This window comes from Lissotriton vulgaris, chromosome 1_1 (assembly GCF_964263255.1).
Source record: "Lissotriton vulgaris chromosome 1_1, aLisVul1.2, whole genome shotgun sequence".
Classification (NCBI taxonomy): domain Eukaryota; kingdom Metazoa; phylum Chordata; class Amphibia; order Caudata; family Salamandridae; genus Lissotriton; species Lissotriton vulgaris.
The window spans coordinates 567,803,624-567,829,618 of NC_141685.1; positions in this window are offsets into that span (position 1 = coordinate 567,803,624).

Below are 25,995 nucleotides of genomic sequence, written 5' to 3' on the forward strand. Positions count from 1 at the left end.
GATTGCTCATACATATCTGCAGAAGGCGGAGTAACCCATTGAGCTATCGCAGTAGAATGGAAACGTATACAGGTTACATACAGAGTAACATCAAGACATTGATACAAGCCTTAAAGGGGGGAGGGGATAGTTTGATTTTTCCTCACTCGCAGGATTAGGATACAGTCGTTCTTTACTGCTGATTAAAGCAGATTGAGGGCAGTGCTTAATTTGTAAAATAATAAGTGCCGGGGCCCTGACCAGGAGGCAACTGCAGCTTGTACCACCCATCGCACCTGTCATCAGTGCCAAAACAAACACTAACTATCTCTCTCACTCGCAAGTGCTGGTTGTAGGAAGGGGGAGGCTCTAGTTGGCGCAGTGCAACACTAGCGACAAGCAGGGACTCTCTCTTCCTCGTCAGGGCTGAGGGTTACCTTCCAGACAACCTCTGCTTACCCTCTAGGTAGTGTGGCTTAAGCAGTCGTAGGCTAATCTTTGGGGCACATAGGGTTAAACACTTGCAACAGTACACCTTTACAACCAACCCACCACACAACGAGACCAGACTGTATTCTGTAAAAATAGATATCTTTATATAGATTTTAAGCAGGCTGGTGAATACAGTCAATGTACTTTATGAAAACGGTTGCAGATTACTTAATTCGGGTTACCACAGTTCTTATGCAGTTCTCTTGAGGCCCGTAGGCCGGTGTTACTCAAAGTCCTTGTGGAGCCGGCGGCTTCCAGGGGATCTGTCCCACGTCGCGTTGCCTTCCCGGGGTCGCTGATCGTTGCGGCTCTTCAGCCGAGCAGGTCACTGGTCACCCGGGGCAGCGGTGTTCTGTGGCGGCAGGGTCCTCTCCTCGTCGTCCGCTCCAACCCTGGAGGCGGCGGCTGTGCGGCGGTGGCAAGTGGCAGTACGGTCCCCAAGTGCAGGACGTACCCAGCCAAGTGCCGGTGCAGCTGGGGACTCCCAGCTGGGCTGTCGGGCAGGCTACCGACCTTGCGGATTCTCGTAGGGCAACTGTCCGTCCTTGCAGGTGAGTGACTGCTCGCTATGCAGTCACCTCGAGAGCTCGGACCGGACGGGTCCTCCTTCCCTTTGCTCTCGGGCTCCCGGTGCAGTTGCGGTCACGGTGTTCGGGCCAGCGGCGGCTGGTCCTTACTTTGCTCTCGCTGTTGCTTTGGGCCCCGGTCACGGTGGTCGGGATGACGTGGATGCCTTAGAGGAGATTCCTCTGTCGATACTGCGGCGATGGTCAGCACCCGCAGTCGCTTTCTTCCAAGGGGGTAGCGTCCACTGGTCCTGGGACGCTGGTCAGGGGGCAAGTTCAGTTGCAAGCCCTTGGAGATCTCCTCAGCAGAGTTTGGCACAAGTAAAGCAAAAGTCTTTTTGTAGTCTTTTCTTCTTCCTCTCCTTCAGCAGCAAGGCACCAGACACAGGCAAGAGTCAGCACCCTTCCTTGTCTCTCACGGTCCTTCTCGTAGGGCAGAGTCCTTCTGTGGCCCAAACCGGATCTAATTTTCAAGGAGCAGGGCTCCTTCTTTTATAGGCCAATTCTTTTGTTCTCGCAGGCCAGGGGGGCCTTTGCATAGCCACTCTCAGTTCTGGAGTACCCCGGCGGGTGTACTCCGGCTTCTGCTTTCAGTGTGAGGGGCAGGCGCATCAGACGCCCCACAGGGGGTGGAGCCAGCATTGTCTGGACAGGGGTGGCCAGAGTACCTTGTTGATGGGGGCTTCGCCCTTCCTGGGCCAGGTGCCGGCAGAGTCATCCGCCGCTCCCCAGGAGGGTGGAGCCAGCATTGTGGTGGCCGAGCACAGTGACAGTTCGAGTCAAGAGGCACTCCTACCTCCCACTAAGGTGTAATCTGCGCATTCACCACCTGTCATCCCTCCAGCCCTGTCACTCACACATCCCAGACAGTCAGATACACATACCAGCAGAGGCGGCTGAAATGGTTAAGCAAGCAAAGGCTAACTTTCTAAAAGTAGCATTTGCAAACCCAGGATACTAAAATAAACTTGACTACAAGAAATATCTTATCATCCTGAGTTCAGGCATACTAAACATGACTCGCTACCATGCTCCTTGAGCCTGCGGGGATTATAGGGTGTAATAATCCTCGCAGCTCAGTCTGGCCTAATGGAGCAGGTAGCCTTCAATAGTGAAATACGGTCTTTGTTGTAAGTCACTACTAGGACATGCCACGCATCTCAGGGCTTGTCCTACCTTGCACCTACAACGCACCCTGCCCGCAGGCCTACCATAGGGGTGACTAATATGTAGTCAAGGGAAGGGTCGGTGCTGGCAAGTGGGGACACTTGCCCAGCTAGCGTGACAGTACGAGACCGCACGCGGGTTCTGCGGTCGCAGTTCCCAGACACATCTTTACGGCTGCTTCGGTGGGTGGCGCAACCAGCGCTGCAGGCCCACCAGCAGTATTGGCATCTACAAGCCCCGGCACTCTCTTGTGCACTTTACTAGGGACTAACAGTAAATCCAAAGAACCAATCAGGGATACCAATCGCATGTACAATTTACAGTAGGGAGCACTTGCACTGCGGCACGGATCAGCCGTGGCGCAGTGCCCTGAGTATCGGAAAACCAGCAAAACATCGGAGGCACATCAGCAAAAAGTGGAAGGGAGACTCACGCCAAGGTGTCAGGTCTAACATGTGTCCCCTCCAGCTGAAATGTGGGGGGAACTACCCTTCCCCAGGGAGTTCCACATCACTAAGGCGGAAAAATCTGGACAGACCGTCAGCGTTGGCGTGATCGGTGCCAGGGCGGTGTTCCACCGTGAAGTCCATACTCTGTAGAGAAATGGACCACCTCAACAGTTTCGGGTTCTCACCCCTCATTTGCATCAACCATCTGAGGGGCCTGTGGTCCGTCTGAACTCGGAAGTGAGACCCAAACAAGTAGGGTCTTAGCTTCTTCAGCGCCCAGACCACAGCAAATGCTTCACGCTCTATTGCACTCCACCTACTTTCCCGTGGAAGTAACCTCCGACTTATGAAGGCTACGGGTTGGTCAAAGCCCTCCTCAGTCATCTGTGAAAGAACAGCCCCTACACCATGCTCTGAAGCGTCTGTTTGCACAATGAACTCCTTGGAGAAATCGGGGGCCAGGAGCACGGGCGCCGTGCACATGGCAGTCTTCAGGGTGTCGAAAGCCTTCTGACAGGTGTCAGTCCAAATCACATTCCTGGGCTGCTTCTTCGAAGTCAGCTCTGTCAAGGGGGTCACGATTGTGCCATAGCCCTTGACAAACCTCCTGTAATACCCGGTGAGCCCCAGGAAGGCTCTCACTGCAGTCTGGGTCTTGGGGGGTTCCCAAGCCAGGATGGTTTCGATCTTGGGCTGCAAGGGGGCTACCTTGCCACTCCCAACTTGGTGTCCCAAGTACACCACTGAACCCTGCCCAATCTGGCACTTGCTTGCCTTGATTGTGAGGCCTGCCCTGCGCAGGGCCATCAACACTTCCCAGAGGTGTCGCAGGTGTTCGGGCCAGGTGCCGCTGAACACCGCGATGTCATCCAGGTAGGCGGCACTGAACTCGTCCAGTCCAGCCAACACCTGGTTGACCAATCTCTGAAAGGTGGCAGGGGGATTCTTCATTCCAAATGGCATAACCCGGAACTGGAAATGCCCATCTGGTGTAGAGAATGCCGACCTCTCTTTTGCCCCATCGGTCAAGGCGATCTGCCAGTACCCAGACGTTAAATCAAACGTGCTGAGAAACCGGGCAGCCCCTAGCCGATCAATGAGCTCGTCAGCTCTGGGGATGGGGTGCGCGTCAGTCTTCATGACTGAATTGAGTCCTCTGTAGTCCACACAGAACCGGAGTTCGGGTGTGGCTCCCAGCGCAGCAGCCTTCGGCACCAAGACCACGGGGCTGGACCAAGGACTGCTGGAAGACTCAACCACCCCGAGGGCAAGCATCTTGGAGACCTCCTCCTTGATGCAGGCCCGTACCCTGTCAGTTACCCTGTAAGCCTTATGCTTCACCGGTAAGCTGTCTCCAGTGTCCACATCATGGACGCACCAATCTGTGACACTCGGAACCAGGGAGAACAGGTCTGGAAACTGCCCCAGTAACTGGCGGCAGTCCTCCTGTTGTTCGGCGGTCAGGGAGGGTGAGAGGTTAACTCCATCCACTGACCCATCCTACTCACAGGCCACCAAGAGGTCAGGAAGAGGCTCCGACTCCTCCTCCGTTCCGTCATCGGTTGCCAACAACATGCCCACTTCGGACCTTCGCAAGTGGGGCTTGAGGCGGTTGACATGTAGGACCCGCAAGGGGTTCCTGGGCGTCTTCATGTCCACCAAGTATGTCACGGGCTCTTGCGCTCCACAACCTCAAATGGTCCTGTCCACTTATCCTGAAGGGCACAGGGCTCCACTGGGGCCAAGACATACACCTCCTGTCCAGGCTGAAGCTCGACCAGAGTGGCATTCTGATCGTACCACCGCTTCATTTCCTCCTGGCTCGCTTCCAGATTTGCCTCGGCAAGTTGTCTGAAGCGTCTGGTTTGGTTTCTGAAGGCCAGCAAGTAGCTATATACATTCTAGGGAGGTTTCCTGGGAGATTGCTCCCAGCCTTCCTTTACCAAACTCAGTGGTCCTCTCACGGGGTGGCCGTACAGCAGTTCAAAGGGGCTGAACCCTAGGGACTTCTGTGGTACCTCGCGATATGCAAAAAGCAGGCATGGCAAGAGGACGTCCCACTTACGCCTCATCGGATCTTCCAGGACCATGATCATGCCTTTGAGGGTTCGGTTGAATCTTTCAACCAACCCGTTACCTTGGGGGTGGTAGGGGGTGGTGAACTTGTACGTTACGCCACATTCCTGCCAAAGGGACTTCATATATTTCGATATGAAATTGGTCCCCCTGTCGCTCACCACCTCTAGAGGGAATCCTACTCGTGAGAAAATTCCCATCAGTGCACGCCCCACCACGGGAGCCGTCACTGTCCTCAGAGGGATGGCTTCAGGGTACCGGGTGGCATGGTCCACCAAGACCAGGATGAACCTGTTGCCCATGGCTGTCTTGGGGTCCAGAGGCCCAACGATGTCAATACCCACTCGCTGGAATGGCGTACCGACCACAGGGAAGGGTTGGAGGGGAGCCTTGTTCTTCCCTCCCGTCTTCCCACTTGCCTGGCAAGTCGGACAGGTTCTGCAATAAGCGTCTGAGCTCTTATGCATTTGGGGCCAGTAAAAGTGAGTGACAAGCCTGTCATAGGTCTTGTCCATCCCCAAATGTCCTGCTAAAGGCACATCATGAGCCAGACCCAGTAGGAAGGCTCTGAACTTCTGGGGTACCACCAGCACATGGGCTGACCCAGGTTCAGCAGCCTTAGGCTCCGAATACAGGAGGTCGTTCTCCCAGTACACGTAATGTGTTTTGGCCTGAACACCATTGGCCTGGTCTGCAGCCTGCTGCCGCATACCCATGAGAGAAGGGCATTCTTTCTGCTCCCTGCAGAATTCCTCCCTGGAGGGTCCTCCTTCTTGCTGCCAATGGGTCAGCTCAGGCAGGTCCCCCAGTTCGGCGATCTGTTCCCCTGTAGGCTCCAGGGCATCCCCCTCAAGGTCTGCCTCCTCCTGGACCGTAGGAACTTCAGGGGCCGGTTTCCCGCGCCTCCTGCGCCTCCTCCCTAAGGCCGGTTCCTGGGCCTCTCCTTCAGGCCCCAGGACCTCTCGATCACCCCTACTGGCTGCCATCGACCGGGTGGTCACGCACGCCCAGTCAGGCAGACCCACCATCCGCAGGTGAGTCGTTTTCTCCACCTTTTCCCAAGGGGAGTGCTCCAAGTCGTTCCCTAGCAAACAGTCAACAGGCATGGTTTTTCTCACACAGACCTGCAGAGTACCAGAGACCCCCCCCCACTCGAAGGGAACTTGAGCCATCGGACACTGACTCTCAGAATTATCAGCGTTGATAACCCTACAGTAGGCATGGGGTACAACCTGCTCCTGAGACACCAGGTGCTGCCTCACTGCAGTCACACTGGCTCCTGTGTCTCTAAGAGCCTCGGCTTCCTTACCATTGATGATCACCACCTGCCCATATTTTTTAGTGTTAGAGGGCAGGTAGTTCGTAGGGATCATCTCGCTGTCTCCTAACGAGACCAGGGTCATGTGAACGGGATCTCCACCCCCCGGGACCACCATTTCTTCTCCCAGGTGAACGCTAGTCACTTGTCGGGGCGGAGCACCAGTGGGTGCGGGTTTTCCAAATAGGCGACACTTGGGGTCACTGGATATGTGCCCAGGCTCGCCACATTTGAAACAATTGAAGGGCCCCTTTGGAACAGGTTTACCTGTCGGGGCCCCATTCTGCTTCGGAGGTGGGGGAGGCTGAGAACCCTGCTGCGGATTCCCTCGGGAACTACTTTGGGGGCCTTTTTGGAACCCTTTCTGTTTTCCCCCCTTGTCCCCCCCACTCTTCTGCTGGGGACCCTGCCCACTCTTGGCGGAATCTCCCACGGGACCCTTGTGGACCCTGGTGCTGAGCCAGCGGTCCGCCTCCTCAGCAAGCTTCCTCGGGTTGGACAGCTTGCTATCGATCAGGTGTTGGCGTAACTCAGGAAAACAGTGATCAGACAAGTGCTCCCATGCAATTAAATCAAAGAGACCTTGAAAATCATTAACTTTGTTCCCTTTCACCCAACCATCCAGTGCTCTGCAAAAGTAAGTCACATACTCCACATACGTATTCCCAGGCCGCTTAGTACATCCCCTAAACTTCTGTCTATACATTTCAGGGGTAAGCCCGTACCTGTTCAATAAAGCTTCTTCCATGTGGGCATAGGATCTCTGATTCTCAACGGGCAAATCTAGCAAGGTATCTCTCCCTTCGCTAAGGAACCTTCCCCACAACCCCGCTCCCCAATCCTTGTCAGGGACCCGGTGGGAGGACATGGCTACCTCGTATGCCCTAAACCACTGTCCTATGTCATCCCCCTTAAAGAACTCCTTCACTACGTCCTTTGGGATGTGCACTCTTGACTCTACCTGCACTGGCGATGTGCTGCCACCAGAGGGAGGACGATCCAAGCCTCTCTCCTTGAGACTTATCTCCCTCCTTTTCACTTCATAATCCATCTGGTGCTTTCGCTCTTCCAGCGCCATTCTTTTGGTTTCAAGCTCCAGCTGGATTTTCATTTCTGCCAACTTTCTCTCGTGATTCCGGGTTTCCTTCCTGTCCGCCAGCTCCTCTGGCGACAGGCCTTTACCCAAGCTGTGCTCGCTGTCTTGCCTCTCTAGATCGATCAGATCCCCAAGCGCATTCTGCTCCTCCGTTGTATTCTGCTCGGCGAGGACGTCTTGCTCTTCCGGGGTCTTTCTGGACTCCACCCAGGCTTTCAGGGCCTTGTAGAATTCCGGTTTGTTTTTGCAACCAGCGTGCGGAACCTTGAGTTTCCTACAGAAAAACTTCAGTTCCATCTTCGAGTATTTGTCCAGCTTTGCGGCGTCCCACTCTACCTCCAACACCTCGGAGGTCGTGGACTCCGCTCCATCCAGGCTCTTTGTGCCCGGCATGGTTTCTGCACTCGGAATCTTCTTTCGGCAAAATTCAAAAAGCAAAGTCTGTGGCTAAGTAACTGGACCGTAACCCTTGTGTAGTGGTCAGAAGCTCAGGTATAGATATCGCAAGTGTAAATTCGAAATCCTCACCGCTGCGTCCAATGTAGGAAGGGGGAGGCTCTAGTTGGCGCAGTGCAACACTAGCGACAAGCAGGGACTCTCTCTTCCTCGTCAGGGCTGAGGGTTACCTTCCAGACAACCTCTGCTTACCCTCTAGGTAGTGTGGCTTAAGCAGTCGTAGGCTAATCTTTGGGGCACATAGGGTTAAACACTTGCAACAGTACACCTTTACAACCAACCCACCACACAACGAGACCAGACTGTATTCTGTAAAAATAGATATCTTTATATAGATTTTAAGCAGGCTGGTGAATACAGTCAATGTACTTTATGAAAACGGTTGCAGATTACTTAATTCGGGTTACCACAGTTCTTATGCAGTTCTCTTGAGGCCCGTAGGCCGGTGTTACTCAAAGTCCTTGTGGAGCCGGCGGCTTCCAGGGGATCTGTCCCACGTCGCGTTGCCTTCCCGGGGTCGCTGATCGTTGCGGCTCTTCAGCCGAGCAGGTCACTGGTCACCCGGGGCAGCGGTGTTCTGTGGCGGCAGGGTCCTCTCCTCGTCGTCCGCTCCAACCCTGGAGGCGGCGGCTGTGCGGCGGTGGCAAGTGGCAGTACGGTCCCCAAGTGCAGGACGTACCCAGCCAAGTGCCGGTGCAGCTGGGGACTCCCAGCTGGGCTGTCGGGCAGGCTACCGACCTTGCGGATTCTCGTAGGGCAACTGTCCGTCCTTGCAGGTGAGTGACTGCTCGCTATGCAGTCACCTCGAGAGCTCGGACCGGACGGGTCCTCCTTCCCTTTGCTCTCGGGCTCCCGGTGCAGTTGCGGTCACGGTGTTCGGGCCAGCGGCGGCTGGTCCTTACTTTGCTCTCGCTGTTGCTTTGGGCCCCGGTCACGGTGGTCGGGATGACGTGGATGCCTTAGAGGAGATTCCTCTGTCGATACTGCGGCGATGGTCAGCACCCGCAGTCGCTTTCTTCCAAGGGGGTAGCGTCCACTGGTCCTGGGATGCTGGTCAGGGGGCAAGTTCAGTTGCAAGCCCTTGGAGATCTCCTCAGCAGAGTTTGGCACAAGTAAAGCAAAAGTCTTTTCGTAGTCTTTTCTTCTTCCTCTCCTTCAGCAGCAAGGCACCAGACACAGGCAAGAGTCAGCACCCTTCCTTGTGTCTCACGGTCCTTCTCGTAGGGCAGAGTCCTTCTGTGGCCCAAACCGGATCTAATTTTCAAGGAGCAGGGCTCCTTCTTTTATAGGCCAATTCTTTTGTTCTCGCAGGCCAGGGGGGCCTTTGCATAGCCACTCTCAGTTCTGGAGTACCCCGGCGGGTGTACTCCGGCTTCTGCTTTCAGTGTGAGGGGCAGGCGCATCAGACGCCCCACAGGGGGTGGAGCCAGCATTGTCTGGACAGGGGTGGCCAGAGTACCTTGTTGATGGGGGCTTCGCCCTTCCTGGGCCAGGTGCCGGCAGAGTCATCCGCCGCTCCCCAGGAGGGTGGAGCCAGCATTGTGGTGGCCGAGCACAGTGACAGTTCGAGTCAAGAGGCACTCCTACCTCCCACTAAGGTGTAATCTGCGCATTCACCACCTGTCATCCCTCCAGTCCTGTCACTCACACATCCCAGACAGTCAGATACACATACCAGCAGAGGCGGCTGAAATGGTTAAGCAAGCAAAGGCTAACTTTCTAAAAGTAGCATTTGCAAACCCAGGATACTAAAATAAACTTGACTACAAGAAATATCTTATCATCCTGAGTTCAGGCATACTAAACATGACTCGCTACCATGCTCCTTGAGCCTGCGGGGATTATAGGGTGTAATAATCCTCGCAGCTCAGTCTGGCCTAATGGAGCAGGTAGCCTTCAATAGTGAAATACGGTCTTTGTTGTAAGTCACTACTAGGACATGCCACGCATCTCAGGGCTTGTGCTACCTTGCACCTACAACGCACCCTGCCCGCAGGCCTACCATAGGGGTGACTAATATGTAGTCAAGGGAAGGGTCGGTGCTGGCAAGTGGGGACACTTGCCCAGCTAGCGTGACAGTACGAGACCGCACGCGGGTTCTGCGGTCGCAGTTCCCAGACACATCTTTACGGCTGCTTCGGTGGGTGGCGCAACCAGCGCTGCAGGCCCACCAGCAGTATTGGCATCTACAAGCCCCGGCACTCTCTTGTGCACTTTACTAGGGACTAACAGTAAATCCAAAGAACCAATCAGGGATACCAATCGCATGTACAATTTACAGTAGGGAGCACTTGCACTGCGGCACGGATCAGCCGTGGCGCAGTGCCCTGAGTATCGGAAAACCAGCAAAACATCGGAGGCACATCAGCAAAAAGTGGAAGGGAGACTCACGCCAAGGTGCCAGGTCTAACACTGGTGCTGAGCACCGGAACCCAATTAAGTGCCGGGGCTGAGCACTGGAAACCACCGACTCAAATTAATCAATGGGACGGATAAATAGGATGGGACCAAGTGTCCATAAATCATCACGGCTAGACAAATATATTGTGACCAGCCTTATTGTAGTAATGGGTATTTTCATTTTCCCTAAAATGTGCCTACAGGGCCTCAGGCCAGAGTTCTTGGCTGAACAAGTCGCTTAAAGGCTCTGCTGTCCTAGAGCAGACCTGAGTAGCAGTATCCAGCCTGCTCAGTCATTTCTGCTGGCTAGAGACAACATTCCAAGTAAAGTTACACCTATTGGCTACTATTGTTTCAGTTCAAAGGCATCATGCTAGAGGGGACAGCAAAGCTAATGCGGGTGGCGCAGGAGAAAAAGAGGGGTCTAGACATCGGATACCTGAAGGAAAGTTAACTTGTGAAGACATATATGAAGGTATGTTTCGCAAGGTCACAGAAGAGTTGCTTTAAGATTTAACAAAATGTGCCCTAATCCTGTCCTCACCAAAACAATGAATGCAGAGTAAGTCTCCTTTCACAACATTGTTCCTATTTTATCTTGAAATATCATTCACTACTAATATTAAAAGAGGAAATTGTAAAAGTTTAGGAGGATGCCTCATTATGTAAAGTAGAAGGAGCAATGTACTCTGGGATCTAAGAAAATAATTAGGGCCTCAGGAGAGGTGGAGACAGAGAGATAAATAAAGTCAGGTCAATCCACTTTTGCTTTGTCTGAGCAGCAACTGACAAGGCACCTTGTCTCTCACCCTTGCATGTGCAGCGTGCCTCTCTGGCTAGGGTCTGGGCCCTGACCCAACCAGGGCTCACCCACCTCTGTGAACCATCAGGAGCTTGGAAGAGACTGTGGGCGCACACCCCTACACAAAATTGTGGCTTCCTTTAGCCTAACATGAGGCTGTGGAATCTAGGCCTTTCAAAGGTTGAGTAGTTTCTGTTCAGATACCTAGCCTTGATTGTGCTTCCGTGTCTTTCCTCATTTATGAGGATGAGGCGTATTTGTTCAGCATTAGACAGTACCCTTGAAATAAAAAATGCATGACTCCTGCTTGTGTCATTAGTTTCAGTTCTTACTCTATTAGTGTCCTTTTTTTTATACCTTTATTTCGGTTATTGACCATAAAAGTGCAGATAAAATATGTGCAAGCACAATGATAAAATACATAGATAAAATCCGTTTTTTTAAAAGAATTATTAAACAATGAGTTATTAGAAAAAGGTGGCAATTAATTCCTATTAACAAAAACAGTTCTTCTACGCCACATACCATACAGGAAACGGGAAACAGAGAAAACAATAAGGGGGGAGGTATCAAATGTTAAAACTCTACAGGCCTGTGTACATTGTCTGAGTCCCACATTTCTACACATAAGGAACAATATCCCAGCCGGTAGTTATTTGTAGACAGTTATTAAGGATATCTGTACAGTATTATCCAGACAGAAAAAGGAGACTCAATTTGATTATCTATGTGCTCAAGGCATCATTTTATAAACAATCCAAAAGTTAGAGGAAAACATAATTAAAAGTTAATATCATCACTGCAATTATTGATTAATATGTGAAAGCCCAAGGTTGTACAAGGTACACGAGTGCAAAGTGAGTGATACTACTGCGACACAAGTGACAGTGAGAGCAGCGTGGGTGGCGCAAGGTGTATAGTGAACAATTATGTACAGTGAATTAAAACAGCAGAGTGGTTTCAAATTAGTTTCAGAAGATTGTTATTCATTTTCAAATTTTTGCGGTAACCACTGTGCGAAAAGCACCTAGAGTCTCGCTGGAGAGTCAACGGCATTTCGATCCGTAAGATTTAGGATCATCATCAGGACAAAGGCGGGGCTGGAGGCAGTGCGTTTGGCCACAGATAGGTGGTAGAGTGTGGCGGGAAAATCCGTTAATTGAGGATTTTGACGGGTGCCAAGATGGACGTCCCGTGGAACGGCATATTGCAGGCTCAGTTGAGGGGTACTTCTGATTCAGTACAGCTCGAATAGGGTTTGATGGTCAACTAGTATTACGTAGTCCATGCTCAGGTGAGCGCTTTTCCCAGCTTAATCAGCGGGGGTGGGGAGGGAAGGTAGATCCAGGGTTAACAAATTATCCAGGACCTACGTGAGCCCAGCGTGATCGTGGCAGGAGCGAGATAAATCGGAAGTAGACAAGTTACTCAGAAGTAGCCTGGTCCGGTAGGGGGTCTACGCTGTTCCCAGCGTGATCGGCGGCGGGAGGGGAATGAATCTGTCCTCGGTGTCGGTACAGGCGAATAAAGCGATGTCCTTGAGGACGCGTAGTGTCACTCACTTTGCACTCGTGCACCTTGTACAACCTTGGGCTTTCACGTATTATTCAATAATTGCAGTGTTGATATTAACTGTTAATTATGTTTTCCTCTAACTTTTGGATTGTTTATAAAATGATGCCTTGAGCACATGGATAATCAAATTGAGTCTCCTTTTTCTGTCTGGATAATACTGTACAGATATCCTTAATAACTGTCTACAAATAACTACCGGTTGGGATATTGTTCCTTATATATAATTCTCTACCCCAATCCCAACAAGGTTGATGGGTTTATACTCCTGTTATCTTCTACCAAATTTCTACACAGCGGCATTAGCCAACATCTCCGAATTGTACTAGATGCCGGGCAGAAGAACATAACATGCACAATGTCCTCTCTGCCATTGTTACAAGCAGGGCAACTACCCTCATTTGAATTAGCCCATTTAGAAGGTAGTGCCCTGATAGGCAAGGAGCCATGTCTCATTTGAGTATATAATTTCCTTGCAAGCGGGGGCTGGACTAAGTCCAAGAATTCCCCATTCTTGGATTCAGGTTTCATCAACAGAAACTCAGTGGATAACCTGCCCAAAGTTGTCAGACAATGTAGTAATTTAAAGTTGTGATATCTCACAGAGGCCAACAGCTCTGACCTCTGAATCCTCAGGCAACTTTCCTCAGGGGTGTCCCATAGTTGTGGTAGGCCAATTTGGTAGAGGAAAGCTTTAATATAGGATAGCCATGGTATGTTTTTATTCTTTATCAGGCCCCAGACCGCAATAAATTCTACTCTATAGGCAGCAAGCTCTGGTACAGACGAGAGCCTTCTCCAGTAGAGCAGTGGTCGTGCGGCCACCAATTCTTTGATAGACTCCAGGCCCATATCCAGCCGCAATGGTATGAGAGGGGTGCTTTGGGGTAGGCCCAGCAAACTACGCATGAAGGCCTGCTCAACCTTTAGTAGGCTCTCTATGTTCGTATGTCCCCAAAGTTCTGCACCATACATAGCTGCTGGCCTTGCTTGGGTACTGTAAATCTCGACAACAGGGGAAACTGGTTTAAATTGAGAGGTTCTATGAAATTTACCAATGCCCCCCAAAATCTGCGAGAGTCTCAGAGAAGATTTAGATGCCCCAATCAAAGTGTTCAGTCAACGTAACCCCCAGGTAGACGAAAGTTTTAACCCGCTCAAGTGGAATACCACTTAAAACAGGGTTCGGGCGGGTGTGCTTCGGGGGATTGAAGATCATAAACTTGTTTTTTTCCAAGTTTATCTCCAATCCCCTCGAGGCACAGAAGGTTACAAACCCGTCCAGGACCCGCTGGATGCCCGTTGACGTTCGGGACAGCAACAAAGTGTCGTCCGCGAACATCAGAGCGGGCACCCGACCAGTGGCCAACCGCAGGGCATCACTGTCCCTGACACCATTCAGTGAATCTACCAAACCATTAATGTAGAGGCTGAAAAGTGTAGGGGCCAGGACGCAGCCCTGGCGTACACCTCTGGTTACAGGGAAACGGGCCGAGAGTTCACCGTTCCTCCCACACCTCACCTGCGCATAGTTCCCTGCATGTAATCTAATTAGGACATCCAATAGGTAGGGCGGGAGACCTAGTTCTTCCAACACCAGCCATAATCTCTCCCTAGGCACCAAATCGAAAGCGGCCCGCAAGTCCACGAAAACAAGGTAGAGGCTGCCACCCTCAACTCTTGCAGTTTTCCAAAATAGGACCTGCAGCCGGAAGATTTGGTACAAGGTCGAGATGCCCGTTCTAAATCCAGGTTGGAGGGTGGTCAATGTTTCGTGTTCCTCCATCCAACCCAATAGTCTGTCCAGTAGTATCCGGCCCATTAGTTTCTGGGTGGTATCTAGAAGACTAATGGGCCTATAGTTAGATGGAACTAGCGGGCAACCCTTCTTAAAGATTAGGACGATCTCCGCTCCCAGCCAGGTCTCCGGTAACACAGGGCCCCGGAGAACTGCATTAAAAAGGACTACCAGGTAAGGTTCCCAAATTTTAGACTGGGAGCCAAAGAGGTCACCTGGGAGCTTGTCAAGGCCCGGGGCTTTATTTGGGGGCAATCTTTGAATAGCGGATTCCACTTCTTTGACATAAATGCTCTCAAGGCTTTCAGTAGGAATCGTCTCCTGACCATCCAGCAAGCCCGACCGGTATCCCGAGCCTGAGGCCCCCGCCAGTCTAAACTCATGGGGGGGGGGGTCTAGGGCCGGGGAAATCCGGGTGGCCATGTCTGCTTCTGGCATCTTATCCCGACGTTGGGACCCGTGGGCACCAAACTCGGGGGTTGCGTAAAGTGCCATGAAGTGAGCCTCCCATACTGAGGGTGCAATATTCGGTTGTTCAGCCTCTCCTCCTTCCTTCACTCCAGAAGAGACTATAGCCCAAAATGTCTTAGCATCCTTCAAGAAAAGTGCATGTCTCAGGTCTTCCCACTTTGATTCCTCCCACTCAATCTTACCCCTGGTGAGTTCCTTCTTATACTGCAGTCTAGATGCCCGGATTTTTACAGTGTCTTTGGTTTTGATTGCTGCAAGGAGGTCCCTCTTTGCTTTCTTGCAGGTGTGATTAAACCAGGGGTGAGTCATAGACTTTTGCTGTTTGTTTCCCCTACTGTGTAGAATACACCCCCTAGCATCACGGCTAACTGCTTATGAATTTCTATGGCCTGCCGGTGGGAAATCAAATCACCCATCTCACTTATGTGCGGGATAGCGATCTGGTAAATGTTTGGAAGCAGGGTGGTGGAGTTTACACAATGGGGTCATTTGATCCTTCTCCTGTTGTTAGTTACCATAAGGGGTATACACACCGTGGTGGGATTAGGGTCAGGATTAGTTAAACCAAAGGACCCGGGATTAAGAGTTAAGTCCAGGGCGTTGTGGTCACTGTCATGCCTTGGTATAACCCTGAATTGTTTAAGTCTGTCCCAGTGTTAAGCTTCCAACATGAGGTAGTCACTGATGGAAGAATTATAAGTCCGATTAAACGTGGATAGCCTTGGACAGTCGGGATCCAGCCTCCCATTGCATGCCTGCAGAGATGTTGCAAGGGAGAAAGATTTTATTTGGAGTACCAACTGAGTCCAGGCCCTAACCGGGGTGATCTTATGGGCGGGGATGCGCCAGAGCGAATCGACTTCGTCCTCTTCGCACATCTCAGGGCTACCCAGGGGCTGGAACTGGCAATTAAAATCACCACCAACGATTAACGCAATAGTGGGATCAAGATAAAAATATCAAGTGCTTTAATTGTGCACGATTCCTGGCCATTCTTAGTTGGCCTAGAGTAGATATTTATGATGGCTACTCTGGTTTTTTTTGGGGGCGTTAATAGTACACATTGGACATCCAGGGAATTTGTTTGCATTTGGGTAGCCTGGATGCCCAAATGTGTACCTATCCATATTGATAGCCCGCCCAAAGGGCGGCCTCAGCCCCTGACTACTGCCGGGATGTCAAAAGTTGCAAAGCCTGGACTAGCACTCTCCTCCAGAGCCCAAGTTTCCTGCATTAAGCAGATGTCGTGAGCAGACATGAAGGAGGACCAGTCCGGCATGAGCAACTTATTTTTTATCCCGGCTATATTCCAGGAAATGATTTTTAAGCATCCTTCCACTATCTTATCTCGGCCTAGTGAGTCCCCCACTCCATTTACTAGACAACGATCCAGGCTCCCCTCTTCTCTATTACCCTCCCTCATCAAGGTATTAAAAATTAGGTCGTCTCGAGTGGTGGCGGGTAAAAAAATGTTATTCGATACTGGACCTCCCATGGACTTTCCAATATTAATATGTGGTGAGGTATTTCCGTTCGGTGTGAGTCAATCTACCTCCTCCAACACAGTAAACCTGTTCCAGTGAGCTTGCAGCTGGTATGTGGGAGTGTATGGTAATGAGCCCTCCCCGGGTGTCTGCCAGTATTGCATTCAGTTAGAAGGAGAGTAGAGACCCCTGTTCTGGTACACCCTCTTGGGGTAGGTCGATCTTAAGTTGGGAATAGGGTTAAAATAAGACAAGTGTAGCGGGTATATTTGAGAACTGAGTCTGTAGGGGGGAGAGTTGCAAATATGGTCCACAGCAGAGGTGTCCCTGAAATTTATTGTCACAACATCTCCTGACACTGTTTTTGGGCCCCTCCCAATCCACTCAATTCTTCTGACCGCCAGTATCTCCCCTGAAACATTTAAGGGTAGAGGTCTATTTGTGTTCAACCACTGAATACACTTATTTTTTAAATCGGTCTCAGTTTCTCTTTTCCCCTCACCAAGAGCCGGAACTCCTGTGAGGGCGACCACATATGGTAGAGCTTCTGGGGGCAAATGAATAGTTGGCAATTGCCGAGGAGCGGTTTTGGATGGAGCCCTCCTCGTTGTTGGTGAACTGGTTTTACCCGCAATTTCCCCCTCCTTGTGCATAAGTTTAGGTTTATTAATGTTGGGAATAGGATTCCCCACTGATTGGTGAATTTGAGAATGTGTACTAATAGTTTGGTTGGGGGGGAGCGCAACATGTACTTGCTTAATAGCAGTTGTTAGAGTTCTTGGACTTTTATTCTGTAATGCAGGGTTTTTTGCTGGAGGTGCACTAGCACTAGGGAAGTTTTTAGGTGTACCATCACAAGCAGAAGGTGGTGGATTTCCCAGGGGATTTGCAGGCTTTGTAATCCCTACCCCCCTATTATTAAGGATAGAAGCTAATCTGTCCAGTTTTGACACCAGGGGTTTAATGTGGGTGACGATGATCTGCTCCAAGCTTGCCTGTAGGTCAGCGACCATGTTGGTAACCCAGCACGGTATCCCCGAAGTCGGATATGATGAGTTAACAGTTGGAGTCACTAAATTATGGTTGGCCAGCTTCTTTTTCCCCGGTTTTTTAGAAAAGCTTTCTTTTTTTTTCCTAGGGCATGTTTTGCCTACTTTTAAAGTTACCGAGGGAGAGGTACAGGTCAAAACAATGGGTGAATCTTCAACATCTATGGGGTTCCCAATAGGAGATTGCACTTTCTCAACGTCTATAGGGGGTTCTGCAAGTGCCTGTGCACAGGGCAAGTCGGCATAGGAAGAGGTGAAGTAAGAGTTTAAGACCATAGCATCAGGTATAGTAAATGAACAATCCCCTCCTTGCTCTTGGAAACATACAGTAGGTGTAATAGATGGATCACTGACAGAATTTCGACCTCATAAATATCGACCTACAGAAATATCGAGTCAACAATATCGAGGGCAAGAATATCGACATCCTATCTACAACATGGTAAGTACAAAAATATCGAAAAAATAATATAGATGTAAAAAATATCGATGTTAAAAATATCGATTTTTTTTCTTTTAATATATAAATGTAAAATTAAGTATATAACACTAATAAATTAAATCTACATATTTAAAAGTATCTAATAATGTTTAAAATTAATAAATAATACATATATATTAATAATACATTAATTAAAAATATACAGTAAATATATAATATATATGTACTGAACAATAAGTATTAATAATTATTTTACTAATTTATAAATTATTAAAATATATTCTAAATTACTAATACATTTACAAACATAAAACAATAACATAAATAAAATGTAACTAATATAAAAAATAAAATAAACATTTAATTTTTTTACAATTAACTATATAAAACGTTGGATAGCGTAAGGGTAAAAATTACTATTCCCACTCCAGAGAGTGCAACAGTAGGGAAAGCGTTTTATAGCGTAGGGGTAAAATTACTATTCCCACTCCAGAGAGTGCAACAGTAGGGAAAGCGTTGGATAGCGTACGGGTAAAAATTACTATTCCCACTCCAGAGAGTGCAACAGTAGGGAAAACGTTGGATAGCGTAGGGGTAAAAATTACTATTCCCACTCCAGAGAGTGCAACAGTAGGGAAAGCGTTGGATAGCGTAGGGGTAAAAATTACTATTCCCACTCCAGGGAGTGCAACAGTAGGGAAAGCGTTGGATAGCGTACGGGTAAAAATTACTATTCCCACTCCAGAGAGTGCAACAGTAGGGAAAGCGTTGGATAGCGTAGGGGTAAAAATTACTATTCCCACTCCAGAGAGTGCAACAATAGGGAAAGCGTTGGATAGCGTAGGGGTAAAAATTACTATTCCCACTCCAGAGAGTGCAACAGTAGGGAAAGCGTTGGATAGCGTAAGAGTAAAAATGACTATTCCCACTCCAGAGAGTGCAACAGTAGGGAAAGCGTTGGATAGCGTAGGGGTAAAAATTACTATTCCCACTCCAGAGAGTGCAATAGTAGGGAAAGCGTTGGATAGCGTAGGAGTAAAAATTACTATTCCCACTCCAGAGAGTGCAACAGTAGGGAAAGCGTTGGATAGCGTAGGGGTAAAAATTACTATTCCCACTCCAGAGAGTGCAACAGTAGGGAAAGCGTTGGATAGCGTAGGGGTAAAAATTACTATTCACACTCCAGAGAGTGCAACAGTAGGGAAAGCGTTGGATAGAGTACGGGTAAAAATTACTATTCCCACTCCAGAGAGTGCAACAGTAGGGAAAGCGTTGGATAGCGTAGGGGTAAAAATTACTATACCCACTCCAGAAAGTGCAACAGTAGGGAAAGCGTTGGATAGCGTACGGGTAAAAATTACTATTCCCACTCCAGAGAGTGCAAAAGTAGGGAAAGCGTTGGATAGCGTAGGGGTAAAAATTACGATTCCCACTCCAGAGAGTGCAACAGTAGGGAAAGCGTTGGATAGCGTAGGAGTAAAAATTACTATTCCCACTCCAGAGAGTGCAACAGTAGGGAAAGCGTTGGATAGCGTAGGGGTACAAATTACTATTCCCACTCCAGAGAGTGCAACAGTAGGGAAAGCGTTGGATAGCGTAGGAGTAAAAATTACTATTCCCACTCCAGAGAGTGCAACAGTAGGGAAAGCGTTGGATAGCGTAGGGGTAAAAATTACTATTCCCACTCCAGAGAGTGCAACAATAGGGAAGGCGTTGGATAGCGTAGGGGTAAAAAATACTATTTCAACTCCAGAGAGTGCAACAGTAGGGAAAGTGTTGGATAGTATAAGGGTTAAAATAACATACTTATAAATAAACGATTTTTGTAATTATAAAAAAATAAACTATTAAATCAATATAAACCATATACAATACCTATACATATTTATAAAATACATGCTTAGCAAAATATATTTAACCTAAAATAAATTTAAAATAATACCATTTAATAATATTTAATTACCAATTAATAATTAATTAACAATTATATTATTAACAATACAATTAGTTTTAATACATTATTAATTAATTAAATTTACATTACTTCCCACCATATTTCCCTATAAAACCACTACCCACAACATAACACATTTATCCATTTATGAATTAAAGTAAAATAATTAGCAAATAATTACAATTAATTAACTATTAATTAAAATTAATTACCAATTAATTAAATTTATTTTATAATTCCTACTAATTATTAAATAATTAACCATAATTAAATTACTTCCCACCCTATTCCCCTATAAACCCACATCCCGCTACAGAACATATATATCAATTAATCAATTAATTTAATTTTTTTCCAATTAATTAATAATAATGAGCAATTAATTATAATTAATTAATAAATACTACTAATTATTAATCAACTTACCATAATTAAATTACTTCCCACCCTATTCCCCTATAAACCCACAACCCGCTACAGAACATATATATCAATTAATAAATTAATTAAAATTATTTTCCAATTATTTTCAAATAATTACCAATTAATTATAATTTATTAATAAATCCTACTAATTAATAATCAATTTACCATAATTAAATTACTTCCCACCCTATTCCCCTATAAACCCACAACCCGCTCCGGTACTAAAACATACAATTTTCTTATAAATGAATTTATTATTATATAAAATTAATACACATATAATAGTAATTATTTTAAATACTTAAGTTAAACATATAACACATACATAATAAAAAACTATAAAATAATACAAATATCGATATTAGTGTCATCGAAATTTGTAACATCGATATATATGCTATCGATATTACTAACTTCGATATTACTTACATCGATATTAAAAATTTCGATATTACTTACCTTAGGGTCGATATTCTGTCCAACGATATTCTTGACTTCGGTATTATGCTCCTTCAATATTTCAGACTCGATATTATGGTAGGTCGATATTTCCTACTCGATATTTTGACTGTGTACCGTAATAGATAGTCTTCGCTCTGTATTCTGAATTGCAGTAGCCACAACCCCAATAGTTTGTTGTAACATTTTATCGATTGCAGTCAGACTCGGTAGAGGCTGGGGTGTTGCCGGGTGCAATCTCGTGTTTGAGGCGTGGTGCAGGAGTTTTTGATTTTTTCCCCAGATTACTCATTATTTGAGAATAGGTTATGGAAAGTAGAATTATTAACAAGAAAGAAAACAATATGAGATTGAATGAAAATCTTACAAAAGGTACCGGTCACATAGATATGGAGACCCTCGTAAGTTCGAGATGCACTATTATCTGGTGTATAAGTGGCCAGAGGGTTTTGAGTCTCATTACCAGTACCTTCCTCAAAGGGTGTCTTAGTCCTCGGTAGATGTAAAGGGGGTGGCCCGTCCCGTCCTCCTCCGTTCCACGATGGTCACGCCCTTGTCCTGGGCTTCTCCCGGCGACGCCCGCACGCATTCCACGATGCAGGGGCTGTGGTTGGGTCTTGTAGCGCCTCCAGGCGCGTGATTGGCGGCAGGCGGCTGATGACAGTGCCGCAGGGGAGTCTGGGGGAGGTAGTCCTTCTCCTCCGCTCGGCGGCCGCTCTGCTTTGATGGCGGCGGCGGGAGGAAGGCTCAGGAAGGCTCAGGAAGCAACAACAAAGCTGATGGCAGGTAGAAACAGCTTCCACAACTTTCATCCCCCAAAAGTGCTTAATACAGCCCCCCTTTTTAACCATTCCACACCATGTCTGCCGGATGCATTTTGCCATATGGATAACTGGGCCTGCTATAATGAAACCCTCTCTTTTAGTGTACACACACTGCGCATCCCGCTGCTCTTATGGCCAAGCTGGTGCTGTGTACCTGCCTCCATGCTTTAGTCTTTAGCCAATAATAATTTGCATGCCTATCTCTCAAGTACCCTCACCCATCACACCACCAGGTTCTGAATCCCATGCACGATAACTGCAGCTCCGTGGTCATCATGCATGACATCAAAACGCTTCCCAACCCTTTCAACCGCACCCGCACAGGTTATAGCTTGCTATCCATGTGGGTAAGTATTTCTGAGTCTAGCATATTGGTGGCAAATGCTACAGTACAATACATTCCAGTTAGCAGTAGTTATGTATGATAAAGAACATAATTACTAATATTATATAAAGGCAAGCATTACACTGGGCTGGTGTATTGCATCATATTGCTTACACCTTACTGCACTGCTGTGCACTGTATTGATTGCATTGCATAGTATTGTTAGATTGTATATTTTACACTGAACACTATTTCAGTGCAATATGTTGTTACATTTTAAAGCACCTATCATTGTGTAGTTTTTCACTACAAAGAATAGAAGCAAAGCATTGTATAGTATATTCAATAGTATTCCATTGTATGGTACGGTTTTAGTATAGAGCATTGTTGCATTGAAGACTATTGCATTATGTAGTATTGCATTGCACTCCATTAACTTGCTGTATAAGATGGCATTGTATTGGATTGTGGCATTGTATAATATTGTTGCCTTGAATAGTAATGCTTCAAAGGTATTGTTGCATTGCATGGTGTAATTTTGCTACATTGTATAATACTGCCTGTCCTGGAATGCAGCAGTAAAAACCAGCTCCAGCTAACTGTAGTGAACTTCACAGGTGTCACGCAGAGGCAGCACCCAAGGATGGCAGTGGAGGGATCTCAGGCACACCAAAGACTAGGGGCCTTATTTAGATCTCGGCAGATGGTATACTTCACGCACGCAACCTGGGGGTCATCCTCGACTCTGCCCTCTCCATGACCAAACAGGTCAACGCCGTCTCTGCTTCCTGTTTCAACTAAGCATGGGCGGAAAATCCGTTTCGCTCGCGGATTTTGCGGATTTTCGGTAAATTTGCAATCCGCGAGATTCGCAAATCTCCCGCAAAATCCGCAAATCCGCGAGCAGCGGATTTTGCTCGCACTGCTCGCACTGTTCGCGTGAGTTCGCGGCTTCCCAGTACAACTTCGCGCCCCGCGAATAAGTGCAAAATTGCAGAAATACGATCTTAGCAAAACTGAAACTACTTACCAGGTTCAAAAGTTCAGGCTCATCATTAGTAGCCATTTCCTGTAGTGCTTCCTGAGGGGCCCCTCCAGAGGTCAGTTGCCAGTTGCAACTATTATGTGACCCTGCTCTGAACCTCAGAATAGTTACACATATGCCACAAAGGTCCTGAATTACAGCTAAGGGAGACAAGCAGGAGCCAGGCTGGAAGTTCAAATCCATTAATCAGCCCCTAATTCATTAGTGTCAGTTGGGGCAGGGCAGGTGTTGTAACTAATTTTGCAACAATGAAAGCACTCAGCAAGTGCAAAAGATCACTAATCAGGAAGCACTAAGGAAGCAGGTGCCAGCTAAAAAAATATTCTGTGACACATTAATCAGCCCCAAATTAATTCAGGTCACTTGAGGCAGGGAAGGTGTGCTTGCGTTGCCACAATAATGTACACTGACTGGACAACCAGAGGGTGCTGTGATGAAACAGAGGGTGGCATGGGTGGGCCAGAGGGTGGCATGAGTAGTCAGAGAGTGGCAGTGGTGACAGAGAGTGGCAGTGATGAAGAAGAGTGTCCCAAACAGGCTGGACACGTAGAAACAACAAGTTCGCGAAACTTGCGACCCGACAGGTAAGTTCGCAATTTGCGAAAGTGTACAAAACCCTCGCGAACTGGCAGAAACCCGCGCAAACACAAAAAAAAAAAATCCGCAAATTCGCGAGAATTTGCGGATTTTGCGGATTGCGAGTTCGCAAATCCGCAAAATTCGCGAACGCGAGATTCGCAAAATTCGCCCATGCTTAGTTTCAACACACTCCGAATGCTCCACAGAATCTTCAATTGGATCACCTCCGACACGAGAAAAAACGCACCCAGGCCCTCATCACCAGCAGACTGGACTACGGGAACGCCCTCTACGCAGGAACAACAGCCAAGCTCCTGAGATGACTACAACGCATCCAGAACGCCTCGGCAGGACTGATCCTTGATGTCCCCCAATGCGGCCCCATCACACCACACCTGAGAGGCCTGCATTGGCTCACCGTCAACAACAGGATCACCTTCAAACTCCTCATCCACGCACACAAAGCCCTACACAACCAGCCAGCATACCTCAACCGGACCAGCATACCTCAACGACCGACTCAGCTTCTACACCCCCACCTGCAGCCCCCGCTCTACCAACCTCACCCTCGCCACAGTTCCACGAATCCGGAAGCCCACTGCCGGCAGCAGATCCTTCTCCTACCTCGACGCCAAGACCTGGAACACTCTCCCTACCAGCCTACAACAGACCCAGGACCTGCTGGCCTTCAGAAGGCTTCTCAAGACCTGCCTTTTTGATCAGTAGCAGCCCCACCTGTCCCCCCCAGCGCCTTGAGACCCTCACAGGTATGTAGCGCGCTTTACAAATGAAAAATAAATAAATGAAATGATTAATCACAAGCATGATGGATATCCCTTCAGCCGTATTACGATCTCCAAAGAATAGAATAGAATGGGATTGTTATACAGCGTACGGGATGCTCTCAGCCAAGATCTAAATTAGGCCCTAGGACTGGACAGCAGCAGCTACGCCCTGCACTGCAGACTGCGATTGAGCCATTCGCCTCCTTGAATGACTGCCTCAGACCTCTCCACACACAAGCAAATTGAATCAAATAGAAGCGATAAATAAGTGCCATATAGTTGTACAACACTTCTTCAAAGCAAGAAAAGATCACTCCAATATCAGACTCAATCCACAAATGGCTACCAATATTGCAGTATTAAAATAGGAAACCTATTTTTGCCAACTAAGGGCTCCATTAGGATGACGGGCGGTGGCACCACCGCGATGGTGGCGGGGCGGAAAAACAGCATTTACCGCCTGCGAGCAACGGAACTCACGTCCGCAACATTAGGATAGGTAAACACAGGTCATTTCCCGTCTGCCGCTGAGCGCCGCGCACCACCATCAAAGTGCGCCCGCCAGAGCGGTGGAGGGAGCCAATCGAGACCCTCCACCGCGCCCGATGACGTCCACCCCGCCCGACAAATCAGGATGGCGCAAACAAGCAGACGCACCTCAGTGGACACACCGCACAGCTCAAGCAGGCGGAAAGTCTACAGTGGAGCACGAACGGCGAGACCCGACATGAACCCCATGGACCCAGCCCTCCACATGCATCCGGTAATGTACCTGCTGCAACTCTATCGCCAGATGGCCCGCCGCGGACGGCGCCGCAGGTACGTCACCACACATATGCACCACACAACACACATGCCGACACTGGGCCAAAGCAGCACGCAGGAAACCTGCTGGGGGCCATAACACCATCCGCATGGCCCCCCACACATCACCGACCTCACAACAAGGAACCCCACATCATCCGGAACACCCAACGACCGCCAACCAGCAGCGACGTCACAGTCACGGTCACGTCACCGCGGTGGTCAACACATGCGCACCATGCAGAAGGCAGGGCCACACCAAGGTATGGGCAGGGCACAAACACCACAGGGACACACCACCCACAACCAGACTGCACCCCACCCGAGCCACTCACAAGCCATGTGCTCATCCCGTGCACCCCCATGCACACCAACAAGCACTGTAACAACAAGCCCAATACACACACACAGCAACACACAACACACACCCAGGGACCCAGGCACTGCAGGACTGGCTGACAAGGAACACACAACAGCAGTGCACTCCCACAGCCCACACAATTGCATACAACCATCCACACAGGGAAAGAGAAAAGAAACAACAGGCATACAACTCCTGGCTGACACATGTGTGTCTCACACTATACAGGGGCACACATGCATACAGCACAAACTTACACCCTTCACACTGCACACCTCTGCTACACCCAACACCACACATGACATGTAAGCCATGCCACCATGACTAATGACCAACACAAGATGACTATACACATACAGGACTGGGCATGAAGAAAGGAAAACACACACTTACCTCATGACATCACAGCCAGCAACAAACCCACTGAACCGTAGCCCACCCTGTGCTGCCAGTGTCCACCAACATGACCTGTGAACAGTGCATGCAACATTAGCAAATCACTAACAAGAGAACTGCAGTCCTGTAAAATACCCATCACAGAGTAGAACATCAGTAGTGGCAGAATGGCCTGAAGACCCTGACACCCCTGTTTACACATCAGATGACTACAAAGAGCCTTGCAAGGTTGAAATGAGTAATAGAACATGTTACACAGTCAAGGAAATGAAAGCAAGAAAATGACTGTAACCATCAAGGAGACTGATAAAACCACACACCAGAAGTAACTGTATTTATTCTCAAATTGCACAGTTGTAGCAATACAACATCAGTACACAACAGCAAGCCACAAAAACAGGTACAAATGACAGAGACTAA